The following is a 24357-nucleotide window of genomic DNA, read 5'->3' on the forward strand; positions in this document are numbered from 1 at the left end:
ATAACAGTTCAGACTTGTTTTCCTTCTTCACGGGTTACTTTACTAGTTTGAAGATCCATCTGAACATCTATGCGTAAGATTAACATGATTATCCACACAGTTGTCTGGTAAACTGTACTTTATCATGTGTAAAACATGATAAACCATCTAGTTTAACCATACAGTTTTAACCATCTAGTAAATTGTAACATGACATTGATTTCCAACTACCTGCACAACATACTGTTGTCTACTAACATACCTAACTTGAGGTTTTGGGGTGTTCCAAATTGCAGATTTAATATAGCCCTCCAGGTTGCTGTATTATCGTATCTGACTGAGTTTACATGGTGGTACCAACATCATGATTTTTTAATAAGTATTGGCAGACAAAGCAAGGTATTGGTCCCCTACACTAAAGATACGTTGATAATAGTTAGATTATTAAATTAAAGAAATAACATGATCTAAGCTGTAAATACAGACAAAATAAAATAATTCATTTCTTGACAAATAACTGGATTGATTCAATATTAATTTCACTAGAGTTCAAAAACAAAAAAAAAAAAAAAAAACAACTTTAATTTAACCTAATAATAAACAGTTAATTAAAAAAAAAGACTTTTTACAGATAAAGAAAAAAATAACTGCAAACAAATTACGATCGTTTCACATGTTGTTCGTTGCATTGTGAAATGACTGAAATATAGTTCTAAACGCTGTATTTTAATAATGAAAATTTCCAACTTGCTTCCCTCTCCACAATAGATGTTTGAGACCAAAATACTCAATTTTTATCATGATGTACATCATGATGTTTTAATATTCTGAAAAGAGTCTGGAACAATAAAACAATGAAAAATATGCACTCTTATTTCCATTTTTTTTCTTTTCATCCTGTCTTTTGGGTTATGCAGAAGCAATTTGGCAGGATTTTATGGCCGGTACCCTTCCTGATGACAACCTTTAGGGCAATTGAAGTTTGTAAAGTTGCACTGCATGAAAAATTGCTTATACCCAGATATACTCCCACATTATCAGGTGCTCCTTTCCCACGTCTAACCTCTGAGAATGCCAAATGGCTTCTTCTGCTTATAATTTTCCATTAAATAAGTTACAAAAAAAAAAAAAAAATTTGTTATGATTTTGTCACTTAAAATTCGAACTTTTCATCTAGAATTCATTGATTTTATGTTATTATTAACTGGCATCAAGTAGGCAGAACAGAGGCAGGATCATGGCAAAGACTTTATGAGAATGTGCGACAACATTTTTTAATCATAGATTTTTCTTGAGAGTTAATAAAATAAACTGCGGAAGAATGCAGGGTTAACTGAACCTTACAACCCTCAATGTAATAAGGATAAAATCAAAACCTAAACCGACAACGATTGTTAACGTCTATATGCCTACAAGCGCCCATGATGATGATGAGGTAGAGTGTGTATATGAAGAGATTGATGAAGCAATTAAACACATAAAAGGAGATGAAAATTTAATAATAGTTGGAGATTGGAATGCAAGCATTGGAAAAGGCAAGGAAGGAAATATAGTGGGTGAATACGGGCTGGGCAAAAGGAATGAAAGAGGGGACTGACTTATAGAGTTTTGCATGAAGTATAATTTAGTAATTGCCAACACCCAATTTAAAAATCATTTTAGAAGAATATACACTTGGAAAAAGCCAGGCGATACTGCAAGGTATCAGATAGATTATGGTCTCCCGCAACAGTCAGCGTCCACCTCAGCCGCCGCCCTTTTCGAGACTCGAATAAGTAGAGTTCGCTGTTTTCTATATTCTCTGTACCGGACAGTGTAGAGATCTTTCATAGAGTAGTAATACGCCCGCGACGCCAGTCTCCTAAAGCGATAACATTCTTTTCTCTTCATGACCTCTTCCAACTATCTTTTGGGGAGTAGTCTGGAACAGACTTCTCGAAGGAAGTCCACAAGGTGAGCGGCCTTCTACTCCGCACAGGTGACCTCTGGAATGCCTCGAGCAGTATTTATTATTAAAGTCAAAATAAATTATTAATCACTGATAAGAAACAATTTAATTTAAATGTTCAAACAAAACAAGTTGTTTACTGCCGATGCAGTAAACAAATAAACATCTCTTTCTTATTAAAACTATACTATAGTAACATACTATATACAATAAAATATATAAAAAAAGATTGTATCCTATGTGTAACAGGTCCAATCGCAAAAATCACAGCAACATGTTATAGTCCATCATCCAAATAATCTTAATACGTAAAACAATCCTTTTTAACAAACATAAAACCGTATCACAAATTGTACTATCGCAGGGCAGAACAAAACACAACCTCAAGTCTTCAGTCAACCTCATGGTATATTATATGTTTTAAAAAAAGTTTGCATTGTAATTATTTTCATCTTATTTCTATCGTAAAAAGCATCGTATTTATATATTTATATTTATCATATTTATTCTCCTTTTTCGATATTTCTGAATACTCAGCCCAGAGATAGGAAACTATGCCCGGTCATAGGAAATACAATCTGCAGCTTTGCAATATGGGGTGGTGCAATTTATAACCGATTACCTATCATAGTTGTCAAAATAGAATTGTTATTTTGTTCTCCACACCCATCACTTATAAGGCGAACAGTGCCCTAGGGTTCAAGGTTAGTGGCATTCAAACAATCAAAAAGAAGGATGAGATGTCATCAGATCTTTTACTGTATTCATTTTCTGTCCAAACACAGGCTGTTGCATTTTATTTTGTAAGCTTAGATTTCGAGTTGAGTGTCCTTTAACGAAACAAACTTTGTTGAAATATAGCTGTCTACTGTAATAACTAGACTGGTCGGGTAGGTTGGGAAGAGGTTGATCTTTTTTACAGTCAAAGGAAAGGATAACAATCTTTTTGAAGATTAAAATTTCATAAATAAAATGAAAAACAAATATTTTAACTCGCAACACTACTACCTGAACAACAGGCTTGCTGAAAACAGCTGATGTCATGTGATCAAAGTCGAAGCCTCTCATTGGTTGGCGAAGAGAACATCAGTTTTTCAGCCAGACATTAAGGAGAATGTGAGTTTTTTGACGGTAACCCAGATTTTATATTCATTATTAAATAGGATAGTGTTTGTTTTGCTTTATATTGACGTTAAAGAAATGTAGATTTCAACATAGAATACAAGAATCCATTAAAATATAATTTTCAGAAAAGGATGAAGAATATGAGTTTTGCAGTTCGGCCCCTCAATTTTAAGCTGCAATAACAAAAAATGTTTTATAATTTTTCCTAGATGTTTGTGTATATATTTCACAGCGATACCTCAGAATTGGTTTGATCAGTCAAGTTGAAGTTCAAAACAAATGAACTGAGTGCTTGGTTGCCGGCTTTTTTAACATGCATAAAAGCCTGAAAGCAAACATTTATTTATTTACTTCATGCAATTTAGCAGCATAAATGATTCCTTTGCTTACATAATACTGATCTGTTAATATCTCAAGAAAGAGCTTTTTACGTTATCTTACAATTCTATATATGTTTTCAATATTATATATTTGCCTTTATACCTATATTTTTATCAATTATTATTGCAATTCGCGAGTGTGACCTTTGAAAAGTTGAAACAGGCCTATGGGGAACATTGCTTATCAAGAGCACAAGTTTTCAGCTGGCACAAATCATTTTTGGAAGGCCGAGAACACGTTGAAGATCAACCTCGCTCAGGGAGACCTTAAACTTCAAAATCTGACGAAAACGTTGAGCGTGTGTAGGTTCTTGTGAGATCAGACCGTCGTTTAACTATAAGGATGATGAGTGAACAGATAAATTTAGACTCTTTCACCGTACATCAAATTTTGACAGACGATTTGGACATGCGAAATCGGTGCCAAAAAAACCTCACAACGGGACAGAAGAACAATCGAAGAAACGTGTGCGTTAATCTTCTTGAGAGGATTGACAATGACCAAGAATTCTTCAATCGTGTGACCACAGGTGATGAATCCTGGATATTTGAGTACGATCCTGAAACAAAGCGAAGAGTGGCACACTCCGTCATCTCCTTGACCGAAAAGATGTCGAATGAGCAAATCAAATAGAAATAGAAGTTTGAAATAGAAGTTTCACACACAGTACGGCGGATATATCTATTACGTAATACCAATTTAATTTCTTGACTAATCATCATAATAAAAGCTTAGTATATAATGTTACCTTGAAAAATCAATATATGGCACATATCGATATTCTCCGTTGAATGTCGACACATACCAAATAAGTCAGTGAAATATTTGTTTATTCAGACTTTCGCCGGTATATGTCGACAAACACAGTTAACCTATGGTGAGGGTCGAAACGATAATAATTAAAAAAACAATCATCTAATACCAACCTCTAAGGTAAATAATTTTTTATGAGAAACCTTTCTAAAAAAAAAAGTTTAAATTTAAGCAAAACATACCTACGCTCGCTAAACTCGTCTAATTAACGTTAAATATAAAAATTATATATGTTAATCTCTAATATTGGAGGCGATTAATCAAATTCACCTCATTTATAAAAAAAATTAATCAAATTTTCTACATTTTATAATTTGGAAGGGCCAATCAGGATATAAAGAATATGCTAAGTGCATTGATGAACGATAATGTTCAAAAATGCTCAATTTTTTTTAAATATCTTTATTCAACTTCTACCATCAGTGCATACTGAATGCGGTGAATTTGATTAATCGCCTCCAGAGTGTTAGAGAATATCATATATAATTTGTGTATTTAACACGAGGTTAGCGAGTATAGCTTATGTCTTCTTTCTTTTTCCTGTTTAGCCTCCAGTAATTACCTTTCAGATAATACGTCAGAGAATGAATGAGGATATTTACACTCATATGAGTGTAAATGAAGTGAGTCTTGTACAGTCTCAGTTCGGCCATTACTGAGATGTATGGTTAATTGAAACCCAACCACCAAAGAACACCGGTATCCACGATCTAGTATTCAAATTCATGTAAAAATAACTGACTTTACAAGGACTTGAACACAGGAACTCTCGACTTCCAACTCAACTGATTTGGAAAGACGCGTTCACCACTCAGTGGGTTACACAGCTTATGTCTGGCTTATTTTTAACTTCCTTTTTTTACGACCTTTTTTTTGTCTTCAGTCATTTGACTGGTTTGATGCAGCTCTCCAAGATTCCCTATCTAGTGCTAGTCGTTTCATTTCAGTATACCCTCTACATCCTACATCCCCAACAATTTGTTTTACATACTCCAAACGTGGCCTGCCTACACAATTATTCCCTTCTACCTGTCCTTCCAATATTAAAGCGACTATTCCAGGATGCCTTAGTATGTGGCCTATAAGTCTGTCTCTTCTTTTAACTAGATTTTTCCAAATGCTACTTTCTTCATCTATTTGCCGCAATACCTCTTCATTTGTCACTTTATCCACCCATCTGATTTTTAACATTCTCCTATAGCACCACATTTCAAAAGCTTCTAATCTTTTCTTCTCAGATACTCCGATTGTCCAAGTTTCACTTCCATATAAAGCGACACTCCAAACATACACTTTCAAACATCTTTTCCTGACATTTAAATTCATTTTTGATGTACACAAATTATATTTCTTACTGAAGCTCATATAATGTTAAAAAACAAAAAACAATCAGAGAATTAAAATATATATATATATATATATTAAAATCAGGGGCACTTATACACTTAACATTCGATTAGTAAATTATTATTTATACATTTTACATAATTACATTTATAATAATATGCATATACATAAAATTACATCTGCCCATAATATTCTAAAGCTGCCATTAGCAACCTAATTGGTGTGTCATTTTGCAGTGAACCAAGCTTATTCATGCTAGTTCAAAAAGAGTGTGATGTATATAAGTTATATCACAATTGAGAATAACAAATGTAGGTATATTTTGTCAGCAATAAACAAATAATATTTAACTTTTCTGTCACCTTTATTTATTAATTTATTTAATAACAAAATACATTAAAATATATAATACAAAATTCAATACAATACAAGCATTATACATTTTTAAAAGAAATATAGTTTTGTTGATTCATTTAAAATAAAAAAGTATTAATGTTATTTTACAAATTTATTTTAGTTTCAGCAGCAAAGGTTTTTAAGACCTTGTTGTTAGTAAAAACATTAATTTAACTATAGTAATAAATCTAGTAGATACAGTAAAGAGAAACCTTGAAAATGCAATACTTAGTTCATGAGCTCAACAAAATTATAGCAGCTAATTACAATTTTAATTACTGGATTTAAATATTGGATGTTTTGAAGAAAAAAAACAAGGAGATAAATTAGTTATGTAAACATACAAATGATGGTATATATATATATATATATATATATATATATATAGACAACTCATTCACCTGTAGTGAGACTAGGTCCTGAGTTACAACTCTAGATGTGATCTAGTGAGGTGTGATTTGATGATAAATGAAGCTATGAAGTTTGTTTAGATTCAGTTCACCAGACAATTTTCTCATGTTTGTTCCACATATAGCCAACAGCTATATGTGGAACAATCTGTGGAGGCTCAATCTGACTTTTGTAAAAGTTACTTTGAAGAAAATTTAGAAAGTCTGATCTTAAATGTTACACCCAAATGTGATAATAAATAAATAAATAAATAAATATATTTATATATTATATAATTGATTAATGTGTATATATACATACATCAATTTTAATCATAAGATTGGAATACGTTTTCATTCTCTTGACTGAACAAAATATTTGTTCTGAAAGTTTTAAAATATTTTAATTTTATTAACAAACAATTTTAAAAAAATGAAATGTAAAAAGCTTAAAATTAATGTGTAAATGTAAACAAAGAAGAATTTATTAAATAAAAAATATCATTAAAGATGGGCATGGACCCAAAAACATTTTTTATATATGTGTATATATATGAGTTAAGAAATGAACTGCATGTAATCCAAAATTTACAATTTACAAATAAAGTAATAACAATGAAAAATACAGTAAGATGCCAATTTTCCAGATGTTCAACTAACTGGACTACTTAAATCCAAACTAGGCAATTTAAAAAAAAAAAACAATACATTATTTGAAAAAATAAATCTTTGCTTCAATGTAAATTATTTTTATTGATAATTATTTTACTGAGTTTTTCAATTGACGTTTTTGTATTCATTTAGCAAAAACATAGATACCAGCCTCTGTAAAAATAATTATAAAAGCAAATTTCTACACATTGTACCGTATTACTATATCTCTTTTTTCTTACATTGTACATATGTTCCAAATTTCTTCTTAATTTTACGGAAATACATTTACTTTTTTATTTTTTTTACTTAGTGTCTTACCTATTAAACATTAAAATGATATCTGCAGTATATATGATGAAACTTTTTTAAATTGTCCTTTACAATTATCCAAATTTGGTCTTGCAAAGGTCCATCTGAATAATTGGTGTTCCACTCTATGTAAAATCTAATACCCTTACCACTTTATTTTCATCTTTTCAATTTTATGATTTAACTAAGTCAGTCTCTTCAATTGCTAACGGATCTTTTTCAATATCACCATTACTAATATCAAGCACTTTCTCTTCCAGTTGTAGTAAATTTACTTGCTGTAATAAAAAGCAAAACATGAATGTTATAAAGTAAATATGTTTATGATTTTTTGTAAAATTTATTAAATAAAAATAAATTGTATATCTAATTTGCTTACTATTATTATTCGGTGACTTTAATATGCCAAGTTTCGCTAAACGTTATCAAAAAATGCTGCTACTCATCTTACTGACATTAGTGTAAATATTGCTTATGGTGAAATTTCTCATTTATCACAAACATCATCACAGATAACGTTATCTAAGATTTTGAATTCTATCTTATTTCTCATAAATACTTACCAAATTATAAAAAAACTCATTTTGTAATATACACCAATTACTTAATGAGAGTTTGATCGTAAATAATAATTATTTTTTATATCGCCACATAAGCATGAAGCTCATGTGTGAAACATAGAAACGGAATTTTACAGGATATGAAAAATATCTCACCTGACTGAGATTTGATATTGATCATGATATAGAAATCTTTGCTTAGGAATTGCAACTATGTATTAATAAATAATATTGTTGATAGTCACATGACTATCAAAATATTGATAGTCATGACTATTCAATATTTTTAGTCACATGACTATAATATTTTTGGTACATACCAAAAATATTCATAAAAATATGTAATTTTCAAAGCGGTTCTCTAGTGAACTCATTATCACAATTTTTAATAAGAAAAACTTCCATAGGTTTCAAAAACAATATGGATCTACTTATTATCAAAAATTATTTAAGAACAAAGTATATTCTTATTATATACTATTATATAAAAAGGAAGAGGGTTTTTGTTTGTTCGAGATACACAAAAAAAACTACTCGATCAATGAAACCAGATTTTTACCCACATTTCTCAGCATAACTAAGAAGATTTTAGATATTATACCAATCTCAAAAAAAAAAAAAAAATATATATATATATGAGTATATAAGTATATGATTTGCCGGTTGAAACACAAACTCTAATGAATTGAATTAGAGTTTGAATTTAATTAAACTGTGAGTTTCTATCACTGTGTGAGTTAGGTTTGAACTGAATTATTCGTATCATTCAACTAAATAATATTACAAAAATAATAAGAATAATATTAAATAAATTTAAAAAATTTCTGTTTAACAATAATAATGGGCTTTCCGTGGGGACTGCGTGTGAGGCTAGAGTGGTGAGATATATGAGCGCACCTCGTGGGAGGCTAGACCAATCATTACCATCAACTGGTAACAAATGGGATGTCCCTGAGGTACTGTTTTGGGAGGGCAGAGTTGTGTTCTTATAATATGTCTGCAAACAATCATTTGATTTTCAAATGGGGTATTTGTTAGAAGGTTAAAGGCTAACTTTTGCATGCACAAAGTACACTCAAAATCTAACAGAACACAATTATTTAGAAATGTATATATATATAAATTTTTTGTTTTAAACAATTCTTTTAAGAATTATACTCCTCTGCACTATATGTAAATATATTTATTTTATTAGATTAACCAAAGTACAGAATAAATAAAGTAGAATAACTTACCTTATTCCACTATATATGCAAATATTCACCTCAAATCATATTACAAACTTCGTAAAATATAATAACATATCATGCATTTATTTATTTTATTTCAAATTTAAAACCTTTAATCCTTTTATTTTTATTTTAAACTTATTCGGTTAAATTAAAAATTAAACAAAATTTAAAATATGAAAAATTAAAATTAACATTTAAACATTTTAACATATCTAAAAATATGACATCAAGGCATAAAATCAAATTAAAATTAAAAAAATAATTTTAAGTAAAGCAATTAATTATGCATGTTGTCCATTTAACTGAACTTACTTCACCAACTACTTTACTAATTACTACTTTCTTTAATTTTTAATTTAACTGAATAAGTTTAAAAAAAAGATTAAAGGTTTTAAATTTTAAATAAAATAAATAAATGCATGATATGTTATATTTTACGAAGTTTGTAATGTAATTTGAGATGAATATATAATGCAGCTGTAGTATAATAAGTTAAGTCATCCTACTTTATTTATTCTGTACTTTGGTTGATTAAATAAATAAAAAATATATATATATATATATATATATATATATATATATATATATATATATATATTATTGTCTGTTTGTTAATGCATCATGCAAGAACCAGAGAACCAACTGACCAATTACTTTTAAATTTGCAGGAAGGTTATCTCAGAGAAGGTTTTAAGCCATCAACAGAGGCCCTAACTCCTTTGAAGATTAAGATATTAAAAATATTCATTATTTCTTCGCCCCCAAGGTGGGTGAAGTTGTAAATTAAACATATTCATTGAGAAAAAAATAGATTAATCCTTTTACCTTACAAGAATATGGGAATTTTATGCAGAAGTTAAAAAAACTTTTAAATTACTATTTTTGAATATATACTTTTTATAACATTATAATACTATACAAATATAAAACCTTCTACACTATCATACTTTTGAAATTGCACTATCGATAACTAAAAACGAACGTTTACACTGATAACATTTTGCATCAGGTGTTTCTCAGTATGATTACTTTAGCGTTGCTGCATTAGCTCTGCAGGGCACTAACTTCAAATATCTTTTGTAATATGGTAAATATGATAGTTAACTTTTCCTAATGTAAATACATAATTAATTTCATTTCATTAATAAAATTATGTCACAACTGTCTTTAATCTGTATCAGGTCAAGTTTTAATTACTGATCTGATAAATATTCAAATATGACAAGTGAATACAATTAACAACCGATTACCCAGAGTTTATTAAAATGAGAACAAGTTAAACTTAAACAACTTATCGACAAGTTAAAATACATGTATTTCAGATATCACTTTAGTTTAAAAACAACATTTTGCCCTCACACTTGTCTACTGTAGCAATCCAGTCATCTAGCCGCTTTGCGCAAAGTGTGAGTTTTACACAGTTAATAAATTAGGATGTAGTAACAATAGTAGTGAAAGAGGGTTGACTAAATGCGTCTTTATAGCAGCGGAATCTGCACATTCATTACCCAGAATCCCCTCATGGCTAGAGATCCAACAGAAACTCACTTGTGTGTCGTGATGGTTCAACTCAGCGATTGCATTGTAAATTTCGATGACGATAGGATGTCTGCTTTGTCTATGAAATTCCAGCCACCCGAAGGGCTTGTACCGAATAGTTGAAGACGATTCCACAACGTGATTTCTCCAGAAAGTTTGACAGGCTCTACTGGCATTGCAACGAGTATAACTAAAGAAGGGTTCTGTGTACATGGCTGATGTTAGTTGCTCTTTTTCTTGGGGATATTACCGATAATGAGCATGATAAGGGACAGGATTTACAGCCTCCTGTTCAAATAGGTAAAAGACCTTGAATATCTGTTGCCAAAAAAAAGAGACAAAACATTGGGTTTAGAATGGTTGACATACGATGTTACCACAAAGCTTTGTAATGCTCAAATATTTACTGGAACTCCAGGAATAAACTTTCCAATTGATGACCCTAACAATATATTATTCAATGTATTCATTATTTAGATTTTTTACGAATAAATTAGTTGATATTCTATGAAGCAGACTAATCTTCATGTCAAAAATTTCTTTAAAAAAAAATACTAAACCGGTTTTTGAGGTTTCACCTGTGGAAAAAGACTGATAATTATAAGATGCTTTTATTTGCAGCTGTATATATGCTATCAGCAATTGTTTGGAAGCCAAAAATTCAAATTTATGACACAAATCCCTTTTTACAACTCTTGGATTTGAAAAAAAATTATCCCATAAGAGCCAAACTTCTGTCACATTTCCTCCACCTTACTGATGATAATAATACTTAACCATCTCCAAAAAATAAAACCTGTTATCTTGTTAACAGATTCAGAGAAGTATATACACATGAAAAAATTTAGCGATTGATTAAAGTTTACTGGAAAGGTAGGCTGAACTAGTTTAGTAAAATAAAAACGGTACCCTTTGGCATTAAGACGTATGCTAATTCAATCAGAAACTGGTTATATACAAAACTTGATAGTTTATGTAGGTGCATTATATGGTTAGAACTGTAAATTTCTTTATACAAATTTGGATATATGAATATAATTGTTTATAATCTAATATATAAAGAATATTTATTATAAAAAAGTTTATTATAGGTTTTAAATTTTTATATAATTCAACTACCATTTCATACACATAATCATTTTGATTTACATTAAACATAAACTTCTTTTTAAAAGAGGATTTCTTTCGTTTTCTAAATTTTCTTTCCGATATACCAATTCAAAAGCAATATTATGCAATATATTTGACGCTGTGTTTTTATATTGAAAATTATGTATAGTAAACTTGGACAATTTTTCCATGTTCAATATAATTTATATTTAGTTTTATTTTTACATTTAAGTTTATAATCAATAACATTTACAGTTTCATGTAATTTTGAATATAACAATGTAAGATATTCAGATATATTGTATGTAGAATCATCATATTTTTCTAAAATATCTGCAATCTGTAAACATGAGATCATTTTAATATATAATTATGGTACTCACGTATTAACGCCACCGCAGCTATAGCTTTATTTAAAAACAAAGTAGTCAATCAGATTTCGGTGGAAAATGGGCTGAAACAGATTCAAAACAGAATATAAATGGTTATTTATATTTATTTATTTTATAAATATAATTTAACCAAACTTAACCTACGCTCGCTAACCTTGACTTAATTAACACCCTAATTTTTTTAATAAATTCAGTAATTACAATTATTTATTATTTAAATAATCAAATTGCAATAATTACTGAATTTATTAAATAAATACTCAAAAAATTACGATGTTAATTAGTCAAGGTTAGCGAGCGTAGATTAAGTTTGATTAAATTATATTTATAAAATAAATATTTATTTATATTAAACTCTATTTTCGGCCCATTTTCCACCGAAATCCGATTGACTACTTTGTTTTTAAATAAAGCTATAGCTGTGGTGGTGTTAATACTAAGTACCTATAATTACTGTTGTAATAAGTAAATTACAAAATCATTTTTGAACTATAAATGAGGTTTATAAATAATTTATGTTTTACATACAGTTGAAATTACAATAAAATAGTTCATATTAAACAATGAATGGTAATAAATATTTGTTGCATATATCAACTACAACACTGATCTCAGCCGGAATTCCGGCTGCTGTGGAAATGTCTAAAGTCACTGGTCAAACTGTGAAATCATAAGAGGAATGTAATAAGAGAATGTCTTATGAATGTCATAAAAGGTTTGTGATAATTTAATACTATCAATAGCTTCCTGGATATCCCCAAGTTTTATATTAAATGTAATAAAATTTAATAGATTTTTTCATCAAAAATTTTAAGTTATATCAAGATGCATATATCTGAGTGTAACACTCGGTTACAAGCAAAATTAAAAGAACTTGAAAATATCGAGGATTGATTACATCAAATCGAAAAAGAAAACAACTGTGCATGAATATTCAAATCATATGTTTGAAAATGATAGATTAAACAATAAAGCAGAGACATAAAACTATGGCAGTACCATTTACACACGATAATGAAGATAATTGTATTGTAATTATAGATACAACCAGACGATTCGTATATTATTCTATGATTCTTTTAAATTAAAAAAAAGATCCCGATTATGAAATCCTATATCGAAAAGTAAAAGAGCCAAACAGTATTAAATTTTTCAATTATGCATGCCATGATCTTAAATTTAAAAGGAAAGGCAATCATTTTGATACAGCAATCGACATTGATAGTTTAAAACAAGAATTAGATGATTTAATATATTATTATTTTTAGATAAATTATTATTATTTTTGGCTACTCAGAATTCCGATGAGTCAAACACTATATATGAAGTTAGTCTAAAATGTAATAAAAATTAATTAGATTTACTAATTTCTGGTACATATAAAAGTTAGATGTTATATGAAAAAAACGTTTAATAAGTTGCAAATCACAGCAACAGTAAAAGAAGAATGTTAAGGTGAGTCAATCTAAAGAACTATTATTACATTAAATCTCATCGGCCCTTTTTTTAATGCGACAAAGTTATATCATGATGAAGGGAAACAGTTTGATAATTTGTTACAAAAAAAAACAATCTAAAGAATTAAATGAATCCTGGATCGGCTTTTTATGAGATTACGGGTGATAATAAAATAAAACTATTACAATTACTACTGGTACACGTATGTTTATAAAATATTATTATTACTCGATATTGCTTCATGGCTATCAAAAGAGTTTTATGATAAATGTGATATGAAAGATTATTTCATCAAAGACTTTCATATCAAAACGATAATATTTAGCTGCATTCAAAGTTGTAATATATAGAAAATAATAGACTTGGAGATGAGAATTTAAAACGCAAGTTGCAAATTAACGAAATGGTAATGTAAAAATCCATGCCCACACCATATTTGTAATCACACATTTCCCACATGATGAAAGTGATAATTGCCTTGTAATTTTAAATAAACAAAAAGCTAATGATGAGTATAAATATTATGCTATTCACGTTTGCTACACTGAACACGTTCACATTCAACGTCGGGTTCAATATAGCATTATAGAGTTTGTTCAGCATTTACTGTTTTTTTCCGGTTTTATATGAAATTATTTTAGCCTTGCAAATCTGAAGGAACATATACTATAAAGAAGATTATTTTAAAAACTGATAATGAAATAGGTTTGAGGTGAACTGACATTAGCGAATTCTACTAGCGCAAGTATCTTGGGAACGGTTGGACCTAGATGCATGAAACTAGGACCTATTGTTCTGGAAAGTACTCTTTTAAACCGTTAAGGTTTTCAAAATCGCATCAAAGATTGTGTAGGACGCACCCTTTTCAAGATACGCCCTTTTTTATAAATCATTATTTAATATAATAAATATCAATTTTTTATGTATAATATACATAAGATAATGTCATTAGCTATCTCAACAATAAAAAAATAAACAATCCACAACTTTTATCACATATCATCCCGCTTTCGCTTAAAGTAATGATGACAGATTTTTTCAAAACATAGTAATAAATTTAAAAGTGATTAGAACTGTTAACCTGTTGACTGCTAGATAATAAAAACATATTTTTATTTTATTTCATCATCAAATACAAAAAATATTGTAAGAAAAAGCATATCTTGAGAATGGTTGGACCTAGACGCATGAAACTAGCAGCTATTGCTCCAGGAAGTTGGAAAGTACCCATTCAGTTAACCCATTCAAAATCGTGTTAGAATTGGCCTAGGACACACCATTTTCGAGATAAGGAACTAACAATGATTTTGAAGTTTAAACTGACATTATAGACATTAAATAATAATCAATGATATATTACACAATCGCTGAAAGTAATGATGACCAAATATCATAATACAATTTGCACTTAATCATGGTGATTGCAGTTAAATGAAAGATTGGATTCGATGAGAATATAATAATAAAATAATAGTTGAGAAATCATTATTAATAGAGACGGGGGAATCCCCATGACAGCATCAAACTATTCAATGAATAAAACAATTGTTTTACTATGAATTTTTCAATAAATTAACTGTTTTAACATGTAAATTTAACGTGAACACACATTCATCATTGTGAGTAGCCGTTCTTTAATGTATCTAATAAACCCGTGAAAAGAGACCTTCAGGTTCAAACTTCATTTGATTGTTGGTTATTTACTGTAATTTTGGGGGACATCTCAAATCCATGTTTGGCTATATATTTTGCAGTAAATCCACTCTTTCAGCTCATAAATTTAACTACAAACACATGTTCATCTAAAAAACATGACATCGGGTTCAATTCCAAATAATCACTACTTTCATAGAAAGCAAAATGACAGTTGAACCCGAGGTTTCTATACTACTCATATGTCTAATAATGCCGCAGATGCTCCTAAACATCTGCCAAGAGTTAGATTATTGTTCTAGACATCTGCCAAGCTACAAAAGGTGCATACATTGAAGTTGAATAACCTATAATAAAACAGGGAGAGTTGTTTGTTCTCTTAATATACACTGTACACTTTAACACTGTACAATTAGATACTTTTAAACCAGACGCAAATGTAAATTCAACTTAATGAATCTGCAGACAGAATTCACTAGGGATATTCTTATAAATATTATTTAAGTTGGTAATTTATAATTTATAAGCAATTTCATATAAATTAGATAATCAGTACAGTAATATGTTAACATAAGATCGCAAATTAAAGTAAATTTTAATAACATTAAAATTTTTAAAACGAAATTTTTATTGACTGAACAAATTTTAACAAATGTTACCTATGTGTAAATTCAGTAAACATTACTGAAGACAGGCTTATGCCCGAAACCCACCTGGTTGGTCTAGTGGTTAACGCGTCTTCCCAAATCATCTGATTTTGAAGTCGAGAGTTACAGCGTTAAAGTCCTAGTAAAGCCAGTTATTTTTACACGAATTTGAATACTAGATCGTGGATACCGGTGTTCTTTGGTGGTTGGGTTTCAATTAACCACACATCTCAGGAACAGTCGAACTGAGAATGTACAAGACTACACTTCATTTACACTCATACATATCATCCTCATTCATCCTCTGAAGAATTATCTAAACGGTAGTTACCAGAGGCTAAACAGGAAAAAGAAAAGAAAGAAAAAAAAAAAGGCTTATGCCCGAAAGCGCTTTAATGTGAAAAAAGTAAGGTATGAATATTCTTTCATTCTGTACTTTGTGGAGTGTGTAAATAAGTTGTAAATAATAAAGTTACCACAACAACTGAAGGAAAGCTGAAATCAAACAGTGGCTTTAAGAAAAAGTGGTTGCTTGCAACTGCGTTTACATATTTTTTTTTTAAATTTCACCATTATATTAAATTGTACAATGTTTACTGATATGATTTTAATGTCTTTAAATTTGTTATTCTTTTTACACAGATGAGTCTTTGGCAGAAATATTGCGAATAATAATGATGATGATGATAATGATAACAATAATAATATAATGTGATAATGATAATAATAATATTAATGTCAACGAAGTATAAAGTAGTCTGATAAAACTGTACGAAAGGCATTATTAAACCATGACTGTGTGTCGCTGGTTATTATAACAAACAGGATACATGCAAACTACTAGTTGCGGCTGTACTTTTGGAAGAATATTTTTATAACTTTCTGACCTCAATAAAAAGCTTAATATTAAATACTTTATTTTCAAAATATAGTCATCTTGTTCAAATTGTTTCAATGATTACAACGATGTGTTTTTCCCATAAAATGTTCCTTTTGTACAATCAGAATTCCCTATGTTAAAACTGATAATTTTATTTCTAAGTCTATTTATGCTAGATGTGGAGTAAGACAAGGCATGCACTTCGGTTCTCTAATTTTCATAGTATTTATAAATGACAGTTTATTCATAAGCTACTCACATCTTTCTTTTTTTTAGTTTTTTTTTCTTTTAGTATTTCTTTTAAATTACAAAAAGAAAATTGATTTCATACTCAATTTTGAAGGTTTGCAAATGCCGATATATTGTGGAACTGAATAATACAAAATAATACTGCAATACAAAAGGTATCTTCTATTAAAGACTTAGCTGTATGATTTGATAGCATAGGCCATAACAACAAAGACAACTGTAAAATTCCAGCAAGTACTTTGAAAAATTATTACACTACCAAGAAGTTAAGATTTCAATTCCAAAATCTAACAACATAAACTGCAAAATTTAAAAAAAAAATTATTAAATGAAAATAGACAAAATTTGCCAGAAATTAAATAACAAGATAGCAGGTGATAGCTTGAAAAATATGGAATTATGGAAAGAATCATGAAAAACGCAAGAAAATACTGAAGAACTTGCTAGAAGAGATATGGAAACTGAAAAATTCCATGAAAATTAGAAAAATGTATTAATAGATCTACTACACAAACAAAAAGATGAAACAGAAGTAAACAACCACAAAGGGATTTTCCTCTTACCTTTGACAAATAAAATACTTTGAAAAGTACTTCAAAATAGAATTGAATTAATCATAGACTTAATAACTGGGAGAACATGAAGGATTCAGAAAATTATGATCATATGCACAACAAAACACAACCCTTAAAACAATAATAAGGAGAAAAAATGGCAAGGCATACAACTCGATCTATAGAACTTCCTTATTTAATGTTCTAGTATTTGGTAAGGATCTCAACATAATTAACATTACTAAACAGACAGACTATTCTAAACACAAAATCAGATGTAAAATTGTCAGAAGAATTAGAAATTAAAACAGAACTAAGACAAGGGAGTGGTTCAGCATCGATTACTTTTATCTGTGTACTAAAGAAAGTAATAAACTTCCAATGAGAACCAAAATATTTAGGGAAGAATTGACTTTACATTTTTTTTTTACAAATTTTTAACAATGATATGCAAATTTAAGTCAGTCAAGATGGAGCTACAAAAGAGACTGCAACAGTATATAGGCTTATCAACACTGAAGGTAAGAAGTCATCAAAACAGCAAGACAGAGCTGCAGTGGCTACTAAAAAATAAAGATGCAGACAGAAGACAGAGAAACCTCAACAAAAACTATCAAAAGGGTAATGACAAAATGTTATGTGTATGAAGCTTTATTTTATCTTAATTGCTTCAGCTGTTAACTAATTTTGTTATCTGATAAAACTTTTGATTGAAACGTTGTTGTGATCATGATTTTGTGTAAACAAATCTGTATTGAATTATTTATAACAAAATTCATAATTAAATGATAGATATAATGAAATGTTATTGTTTTCTGTAAATAGTTTTTTATAACATAGTATGATGTAAGTAATAATAGCAGTAGTAGTTAAGAGATGTACATAGGTAGTTTCCTTAAGGGTTATAAATATAACTTTTTTTTTTTTTTATATATAAGAATACTTTGTAAATAATATTAAAATTTATCAAGTGATCCCTGTAAGGATTACATGGATCTCACAATCAAAAATTAAAGAAATAGTTTTTTGTAACCGATCTCAGATTTTTTTTAGCGAGTTTTACCAAATATAGTAGGTGAGCAGGCAATTTTCGGTAAACACATTAGATGGAAAATTGACGTGGAGGTTTTTCCTTTATATTGTTGTAAATATAAGTTTACGGTTATCAAGCGATGGGGTGTTTTTTTTCTACATCTAGTTGGAAATCATGGAATATTTACAGACATCAGAAGAAAACAAAATTGAAAAACTAATGGGCATATTATTGTGCAGACATGTTTAGAGCAACATATTTTTGTTCAAGTTGTTAATAGAACCTTTGAAAAGCCTGAGACTGGAAGTGTTGATTATCAGAAGAAACTGGTGAATGGATCATAGCAAATAGAAAAAAGAAGAATAGTCAAGAAAGAATTATTCTTTCTCTAGATAGAAATTTTTTATTGGGTAGAGTTACATCCTACTGCCCACAAAGTATGGTTGAAATTAAAATAAATCTGACACTCCTCTTGCAAAGTACAGTGAACTTCAAATGAAATGATACTCCTAGGCAAAACAATATATGAGAATGGCGTGCGCAAGGCTTTAATAAACATTGCCTCATGTGTTTTACCCCATTTACATCACATGGCATGACTTGCCAACAGAAGACACGGTCTGAATTGCAAAACTACTTTTAAATATGAGTTGGGATTATGATACGAAACATCTTTAACTCAAGGTTGATTGTCAGTCAACCCAGGAAGCATGCTTCTAGATCAAACTTTAGCAAAAGGGAGTCATGCTAAGGCTAATCACAATGGCAAGAAATGTTTTTGTTGTAGAAAATTAGGTCATCTCTCTAAAAATTGTTAAGTGGGACTTATTTGTTGTAAAAGCAAATTATATGGCATAAATCAAATGAATGTCCATCTAATAAAACAACACTTTACTATAGTTGAATCAGGCTTGGAAAAATTAATGCAAGTGTTAACATTTTATGACGGTATCTAATACTCCACAACAATCTAGAGTAGCTGAGAAAGAAAACAGAATCATTTGTGAGGTGGCAAGATCCTCGTTCCATTCTGCACTCAACTTACCCAAATTGCTTAGGGGTGAAGTAATGAAGCAGTCCTTTCTGCTACATATACAATAAATAGAACAGCACTGACAAAAATGAAAGGAAATGCCTCTGTTGAGTTGTTTCTGAAAAGGAAAGTGAATATCAACTACCTCAGAATTTTTTGAACTGAATGTTTTGCTTGGATTCTAGACAAAAAAAGAAGAAAATCTGATGTAAAATCATTAAAGGTTGGATATGCAGACTGCAGTTATGGAGTTTATTTTCTAGACAAGTAAAAAGTTGTTACTTTTTACGCTCTGACCTCAGAGTGACTTAAGATTCAGAGGTTAAATTTGGTTAATTTATATCTATAATTATAAACAGCAAACTTTTGGGTTATAGTTAATATCATCCAATATAACCATTATATTACCACTGTTATTTATTTATTTTATAAATATAATTCAACGAAACTTAACCTACGCAAGCTTTTCTTTCTTTTTTTTCCTGTTTAGCCTCCGGTAACTACCATTTAGGTAATACTTCAGAGGATGATGTGTATGAGTGTAGTCTTGTACATTCTCAGTCCGACCATACCTGAGAATTGTGGTTAATTGAAAACCAACCACCAAAGAACACCGGTATCCACGATCTAGTATTCAAGTCCGTGTAAAAATAGCTGGCTTTACTAAGACTTGAACGCTGGAACTCTCCACTTCCAAATCAGCTGATTTGGGAAGATGCGTTCAATAGACCAACCCGGTGGGTTAACCTACGCAGGCTAACCTTGCCTTACACCACGTGAGTAATAACGTATACGATACAAAAGTTAAGGTGGAACAAACTGCTTAATTGCCTAAATTACTAATTAAAAAACGACTAGTAATAATATGCCCACGATATAATAATTTTTTAATGTGCTGCTTAAATAAACGATTTTACGTCGAACTTAAATAAATTTTCATCACAAGTTAAAGCTACACTCAGTTCATAAACACAAAAAATTCAAACTTAAATTCTATTAATTTATGTTAGAATGGTATAAAATTACTTACTTGGTCAACAAAAGTGAACACAAATAAATAATACTGATATTACAATACAAATTTCACTTTAACAACGCTTATAAACAAATGATCCCAATCTACTAAACAGTGACGCCAACACATGTAATTGTATATTTCAATACAAACGATATCTGGTTATAATGATGAAAAAAAAAAAATATATATATACACACACACACACACACATATGATATTGCACAACAGACTTAATAAATAATTTTTCATTCACGTAACAGTTAAATAAGTTTAATAAAATAAAAATTTACTTAAATTTTCAGAATACATTCGGGTTATAATAAGAAATGTACAAATGTAACATTGATCTCAAATTTGTTTCAAACATCAATGTTTGCCATTTTATGCTTTGTCTCACCGCGTGTTAAACGTTGATGGCAATGCAAAGTCTCTATCAAATACAGTAGTCCTCGCAATGAAAATTATACAACTGGTGCAGTTGCAGCAGCCGCCAATGTGATCTCTTTTGTCTCTTATTTGTTGTGCAAGACAAAGAATGAAAAATTTTGCAGACGGTTTCTTTAAACCGTTGTTATGAATGGTAAGAAATTTTAATATAATGCAGCAAATGAATTGTTGGAGTTTACGAACTGCTCAGTAAGCTGCTGCTTTGAAACATGTCCATTGTTGGACGTATGGTGTAGCAGTCATGAGCTTTCAAGTCATGACGAGTTCACCGCTAGACCAACGGTTGGTCTAGCGGTGAACTCGTCATCACAAATCAAAAGAAGTCACTAGTAGTGACATTGAAAAAAAGTTCAAAAAAGAAGTTACTAGTAGCAACTTCTTTTTCAAACTCGTCATCGCAAATCAGCTAATTTTGAAGTCAAGAGTTCTAAGGTTCAAATCCTAGTAAAGAGAGTTACTGTTATACAGATTTGAATACTAGATTGTGGATACTGGTGTTCTTTGGTGGTCGGGTTTTGAGTTAACCACACACCTCAGGAACGGTCGACCTGAGACTGTACAAGACTACACATCACTTAACATTCATATATATCATCCTCATTCATTCTCTGATGTAATAATTAATGGTGGTTCCGGAGGCTAGAAAGAAAAAGAAAAAGTCATGAGCTTCAAATCAGAAGGCATTAACAAAAAGTAATTGAGGACATTTATATACACACTGTGAAGGATGCAGAACTTTAAGTTTTTTTTATTTGTATTATTTAAAAATGCATCGATAGAGTAATATTAGTTCTTCAAAAGTTTTTTTAATTGCATTTAAAATACTGTAAGAGATGCAAGATACTGTACTCTATCTATACTATTATAAAAAAGATGAAGAGGCTTTTTTTTTTGTTCGGGATACTACTCAAAGTAACTACTCAATCAGTTACGACCAAATTTGTTTATCCATGTTTCTTGGCATAACCGAGAAGGTTTTTAGATGTATTTCATCTCGAAAAAAAATTATATGTATAGTAGTGGAGATTTGCTGAGCGAAGCACGCACTTTAATGAACTGAATTAATTAACTGTGAATTGCGAGTGTCTATCACTGTGTGGAATCTTTTTTCCTGTTTAGCCTCCGGAAACTACCATTTAGATAATTCTTCAGAGGATGATATGTATGAGTGTAAATGAAGTGTAGTCTTGTACGTTCTCAGTTCGACCATTCCTGAGATGTGTGGAAAATTGAAACCCAACCACCAAAGAACACCGGTATCCACGATCTAATATTCAAATCCGTGTAAAAATAACTGGCTTTACTAGGACTTGAACGCTGTAACTCTCGACTTCCAAATCAGCTGATTTGGGAAGACGCGTTAACCACTAGACCAATCCGGTGGGTATCACAGTGTGGACTGGGTTTGAACTGAATGATTCGAATCAATCAAATGAATAATATAAAAAAATAATAGAATTAACTCCACATTAAATAAATTTTTTTAACAATAATGGGATTCCCGTTGGGGCTGTGTGTGAGGCTAGAGTGGTGAGGTGCGCAAGCTCCTCACAGGAAGCTAGACCAATCATCACCATCAACTGATAAAACGGGATGCCACTGTGCCGCTTTTTTGGAAGGTACAATGGGTGCTCTACAGTCATCCGATTTTCAAAATTCAAACAGAGTATTTTTTAGAAAGTTGAAGGCTAGCTTTTGCATGCATCCGGTACACTCTCGATCTAACAGATCACGGTTATTCGGAAATTTATATATATATAAAAGTTTGTATGTTTGTTTATTATCACATCATGCAAGAACCAACCGACCGATTACTTTCAAATTTGCAGGATACGTTTACCCCCTATGTGAAAAAATGAAGTTAAATTTAATTACGTTAAAAAAAGTAAGATTGAAAGAGAAATATTTAGTTTTATTGATGATATATAAACAATTATGTTTAATGAATTCATCTAAAGTCGATCTCGTATTCTTCTGATAATGGAAATTTGAATTTAAAGAAGCTAGGAAAATTTAATCAATTTTATTTACTTTTTATCCTAAATTACGTTAAAACAGATAAGATTGGAGAAAGATATTTATTTTATTGATGATTTATAAAAAATAACTATGTTTAATGAATTGGCCTAATGTCGATCTTGAATACCGATCCTGTCTTTTTCAGATATAGAAGAACCTTTTTACAACAAAACAAACTATCCGACTACCGTTTTGGCTTTCAAACAGATCATAGTATCATCGAACAGATTTATAGAGACTTTGCTAATATTCAGATAGCTTTAGACAAAAAAACGTTTGCTCTACCGGTTTCCTTGATATCTGCCAAGCCTTTAGATTAAGTGTGTCACACCGACTCTTTTAAAATTAGTCAGCATGTACCTTTTCAGTTCTTTTTTAAGTAATTGATATTTCAATGTTATATTTTTTAACAATAATGGGATTCCCGTTGGGGCTGTGTGTGAGGCTAGAGTTATAACTAAAGTGATCGGTCGGTTGGTTCTCGTATAATGCTGTTGCAAACAGACAGATTCACAAACAATCGCATTTATCTATTAGATGAACCTTCAACACGTTTAATAAAATAAAGCAAAACAAAAATATTATTGGCGTAGTTTTATAATAAGTAGACCGATTAATTACATTTTTAAAAACAGTATACGCATATGCTGGCAAAAGATACATCTACCATTGGCTGTACGTATTTATGTATATATTTTATTTTTCCTATTACTTTTTCAACTCGTGCACATTTCGTACTATTTGTGTTCATTTCTTTTTAAGATACTTTGTATTTTTGAATAATTACTCAATTATTGTAATTAAACAAAAAAATAAGCTTGGCGCGGAGAAACTAATCTTTGTACTAATATTAACGAGCGAAATATGGTATATTTCGCCGGGACGAAGAGTTCGCCTCAGTTTTCTGACGAGTAGTTCACCGTTGTGCGAGTCACAAGGAGTACGCCGATGGCTTGGCGAAGATTCTGAACGATCTCCCGGGCATCAAGAATGCTGGTTGCTAACGCAGTCTTCCGCCTGGGGTTCACCACTCGCTGGCCCCAGTGTCGCACAGTTCATTGATGCCAGGAACCTCTACAAGCTTAACAAGGCAGAACCGCTACCTTTCTCTTCTGAACTGGGGGAAAGTTACATCGACGTCACCTTGGTGACGGGGGGTCTGCTTAGGTGTAAAAGTAGTTGGACTGTCTGG

The 24357-nt window shown here is 30.3% G+C and overlaps 1 protein-coding gene and 1 long non-coding RNA gene across 5 annotated transcripts in view; both read right to left on the bottom strand.

The window, feature by feature from the left end:
• Positions 1-24357, bottom strand: part of LOC142333913 (uncharacterized) — a 260903-nt gene that overhangs the window by 161832 nt on the left and 74714 nt on the right. The gene's annotated exons all lie outside the window — the stretch shown is intronic.
• LOC142333917 (uncharacterized) lies at positions 5497-20851 on the bottom strand. Its single transcript, XR_012758748.1, has 3 exons — positions 20712-20851; positions 12166-12236; positions 5497-7619 (listed from the first exon to the last, which is right to left on the bottom strand). It is a non-coding gene; the product is annotated as an uncharacterized LOC142333917 (long non-coding RNA).

This window comes from Lycorma delicatula, chromosome 13 (genome assembly GCF_047948215.1).
Source record: "Lycorma delicatula isolate Av1 chromosome 13, ASM4794821v1, whole genome shotgun sequence".
NCBI classification, from domain to species: domain Eukaryota; kingdom Metazoa; phylum Arthropoda; class Insecta; order Hemiptera; family Fulgoridae; genus Lycorma; species Lycorma delicatula.